The following is a 4769-nucleotide window of genomic DNA, read 5'->3' as shown; positions in this document are numbered from 1 at the left end:
AAGAATATTTCTCTTGTCGTATCATGTGGATTGACTGTTTTGTGAGTAAAGTTTTCTCCATTTCTGGCATGCAGTTTAAAAAATCGTCTGTTCGCTGAAGCTCCATCGCAGGTGCAGAAGAGTACCTTTAATTTCACTGTGACTTCCAGTATGGAAATAGCCTTCCAAACAATAAGGTAGAGAAAGTCTGCTGTTATTCCCACTGTTGAAAAGGCAGCAAATGGAAATTTTAAATCACTTGTAACCCCTCTAACCATAAGGACGAGAACAAACTTTGCTACGCTATCAGAGCTGCACCGTGTTTTCTTCTTAAGCACTCTTTCTAATTCACAAAGTTGGTTTCCAACATTTCCCAAGTCTACATAGCCGACCAGTTCCCCAGAATGTTTGTCATACACAAGGTCTTCTTTTATCTTTACTTCATCTAACAGCAAGCCCACAAAACGTCTGTGCTCGGCAGCAAACATGTCTTTTTTAACACACTCTTCTTTTAACATCCTTACAACATCTGGCTGGAATCCTAACCGGCTTTCAATGTAGTGAGAATAGTCATATAAAGTACGCATACTTGGCAGCTGCACAAATCCAGAGTCCCGAAGTGCCTCATATGCTTTTGAGGATTTGTGTCTCAAATATAGACATAACCTTATGATCATTGGATGCCATCGCATACCATGTTTCCCATGCTTCTCATATTTTTTTCCTGCTGTTCCCAGAAGTGTCTTTGATAGCATCCTTGATCCGGGAATTCTTTTTCCAGTTCATCCTGACAGCTTCCCATCAAATCCTTCATTTCCTGATTTTGGATATCATTCAGTTTAAGACCTTTCTCAATGGAAGGGTTCATTTCTTTCTTAAGGCGGTCAACTTCTGTTTGTAAAGACTTCAACTGGGATTTCTGGAGAGACAATTTCTTGTAGGGCATATCTCGTGTCATGTCAGAATGTTTGTACGTGCTTTTAATGGGAATATCTCTCTTCTTTTGTTCTTCTTTTTGATATTTTGTTTCTCTGAGCCGACTGTATCCAGAACAGTTCACACACCTTGCTCCTTTAACAAGGAATTCGCATTTTGTTGACCATATCGTTGGACTGTATGTCAGATTGCCCTGAATGGCACCAAAATCCCCTTCTCTGAATGCCGAAATTTCTTCAGATGATGCATGGGATAATCCGCATCCCGTCGGTGTCAGATTTTGGAACTCATCATCCGGATTTCCCACACATATGCCATATTTTTCAAGTTTCTTTAATACTCTGCAGACATCAGCAGCTGTAGAGGTTTGCCTTGGAAGTCCACTCCAGAATTCATGAGAATATGGAATTAACGTTTTGTGCACATAAACGTTCACATGAAAGTCCCTCCCAATCACAACACTTTACAGAGGAAGTTTGTTCTTGATGTTTGTAGAATTCAATAATTTATATGGCCTGTTGATGAAGATGGTATATCACAGTATATGGAGAACAAACCAGGGAAATTAGTTCATCCTTGAGTAGAATCAACGGTTCTTCGCTTTTATCTGTAGATTCATGCAAATTCTGTGAAGTAGGGGAAGCAACATGCACATTTTCAACAACCAATGCCTCTTGTCCTTAATCATTTATACCAGAGATGGCCTGATTGGACAAGTAGTTGTGATCTGAATGAAGTTGAACTTGTTCTTGATCATTGACATCAAAGATGACTGGACTGGAGCAATGGCTGAGGTTTGGGGAGTGTTGACTTAGAGCTGAAGGACTGTCAGTGATGTTGTAATTGTGATCTCGTTCAACTGATACATCTGACACACTGTGACTCCGTTGTCTTTTCGAATGATATTTCTTTCTCTGGCCGATGGATCCACTTCTCCTCTTCAAGACAGGCATTGCTCTGAAATACTAGTATGTGATATATGTTTATTTATAAATAATAATCAAAATTTAACTTGAAATGGAAACCTTTTAAGACATACCAATAAACAGATTATTATTATTTAAAAATTTGAGTAGTGAGTCCCATGTTTATAATGTTTTTTTTAATTTCGCAACTGGCCCAATCATTTTTGAAAGTTGTCTATAAATTTTTTTTAGCACTGGAACCACAGTTCAACCACACCTTGGACACAATAATGACAAAAGATGGGTCACTTAGGGTGCAAAAAATGTTAAAATGAATTGCATCAAATCAGTATTCTCTACTTGTACAGATACCTTGTCACATGAAACTGATTGATTCTATCGGAGTAGTACATGTAATTATGAGAATGCAAAATAATTCTTTAAAATTCTTTTTAAAAAAAACAACATTACACTGAAATTAATAATATAGGTGAAACCAATTACATTCATTATCTTTTCACCAATGATCTTGATTCTATTCTATGTCAGAAACAAAATATAATTTAAAAGAAATTTTACACCTGAAATTCAGATTAGTAAAATTAAAATGTAATTTTCTACCATAGTGAATGTAAAAGTCTTGCATCAAGAGTAGAGAATCTTTTGTTTATGTTTTAAGATTGGTTCAAGTATATTCAAGTATACACTGTATTATCTACCATCAACATCAGAATTTTTTTTGTTAGTGTAATGTAAGTTTTTGTTTCTGAAAAAAAGATAATAAAACATATATAAAATATATTTCAAAATAATGTCCTGTAGCACAGTGTGATGTTTATATTGTGTCCAAGAGGGATGAACTTCACGATTTTCCCAATGTCAGACATCAATGAATTTAAACAAACAGGCAATATGTTCAATAGAAATTAATGATCAATATTCAGAATGACACAGGATTTCTTTGGATCCTTAACTGTGTAGCAATCTAAGCCAGGATCTGATTCTGATCAGGTCGGACACTCCTTTGTCATATGCCGAGGTGAAAGTTGGTATAAATATGATTTAAGAGGTTCCATGTCTGTCACATTTTTTAACTTCATGGAATAACATATCATAAGAATTGACCCTACATTTAAAATTGGTAAGAATTCATACTAATTCTGGTAAATTTTGGTTTTCTTATTTGGCATGGGTTTCTTTTGGCCAACCATGTACACATTTGTGACAACTTTATAACAATGCAAGAAAAAAAAAAATCATCCTTTTTTTTTTAAATCACAATTTTAAAAATTACAATTATCTTTCTTAAAGTGTCGGATCTGAGAAGATACAAGGCCAGTAAAGAAATTTATAAAAGCACTGAAAAGGCCACGACACTGTTGGTTATTTAAAACTCAAATTTTCGACGCAACCCGCGTCTTTATCAAGAGACATATTCTAGTATTACATAAACAAATAACACACACCACGAAAAACAAGTATCAATAAACTACATTGGTAACAAGAATGATACACTGTTGTACTGGGTTATAAAAATGGTGGTTTTGTTGTAAAGCGTGTTTTCTGACGTCAGATGGTGTAGAGAGTTTGCACCAGGGATGAATATAGAAGTATTCTTGAAAATTACAGAAATCAGATAAATTTAGAGGAAAAACTTCCAAAACAATGTGATTATGAAATAAAATGGTGGGAAGATAATGATATGGAGTGATTAAGTTCAAAACAATATTTGGTAGTCCGTGCCATTGATGATTCGGATATGGTAAATAGTGCTTGCAACGAAAAATATGATTGCCAGAAGAACACGATTAAACAAGAAAGTCAATCAAAAGACACAGATCTCGCATTAAAATCAACAATCCAAGAAGTGAATGGGAGAGAAGTCTAAGGAAAAAGATACTGTATTATCTTTTTCAAGCTAATATATTATTCAAGGTCAGACAAATTAAAGCCGCATTCTAGAAATTCTAATATCGCAACATAAAGAGCTATGCGAATTCGAACTTATGTTAATTTGGAATAATGTTTTAACATAGTTTAGAGGTCTCAAGATGATATATTAATGATATACTAGTCTTCAATTAAGGTCAATACATTTTTTCTTATTATCACCCCCCCCCCTTTAAAAAAAAGATAATAAAAGCCGCAATGTCAAGACTAGAATATGAAAGAGAGAGAAAGCTACATAAATTCATAATTGTAGTGATTTCTTATAATGTTCTAACATAATTAGGAAGTATTGAATGTCAAACAATAATCGCAATTTAGGGAATCCTCATTATGGCTAAATTAAGGAACTCAAGGTCAGAGCCTTGAAACGAGGGAAACGAATTGTATGTATTTAATCATACAAAAAAAGATATCTTATCGGATGCATTTTGGCGATTAGGCTGTGGAAACTGATTTTAACTGAGGATTTATCCTGGATTCATGCGCGTGAAATCATTCAAATTATTCATTCCACTAGGACGGAATGATTTCAAACGATGCATCCAGGATTTTTCTGTGCTCTTTCTCTTTGTATCGGTCCATATTGGGTTATGATCAATAACAACCAATAACAACCACTTGCATGTCTTTTTGTATGTTTTTGTATGATTAAATTTTCAAGGATATTTCTATTTTCATTCCGACCCGACCATGGTACAATGCTGTATCTAAATGTACCTCAGTGCACTTAGCACCATATGACGTCACAATAAAAACATGTTACGACGTACAAGTTCTTACAGTTGTATCACGGAGAAAGTGTCATAATAGTATATCATTATTTACTACCGTTATCAAGTGACAAGCAGTATACATGAAAAAATATCAAATCACTCTGCATTTATCATATCTAGTTTGCACGAAGGTGATGTTCATTTTATATTGTTACCTTGAAATCGCCCCTACATATTCTCCTGATTCGGATTAGCACTGCGTTTAATTTACATAATCATTGCGACC

General features: G+C 34.6%; 1 pseudogene; it reads right to left on the bottom strand.

Moving 5' to 3' along the window:
- The window catches only part of LOC130050571 (uncharacterized), a 2715-nt pseudogene extending 847 nt beyond the window's left edge, over positions 1-1868 (bottom strand).
- Positions 1869-4769: the final 2901 nt, after the last annotated feature.

Source organism: Ostrea edulis, chromosome 9, assembly GCF_947568905.1.
Source record: "Ostrea edulis chromosome 9, xbOstEdul1.1, whole genome shotgun sequence".
Classification (NCBI taxonomy): Eukaryota; Metazoa; Mollusca; class Bivalvia; order Ostreida; family Ostreidae; genus Ostrea; species Ostrea edulis.
Note: the sequence above shows the minus strand (reverse complement) of the source record. Positions and strands in the feature narration are given on the sequence as shown.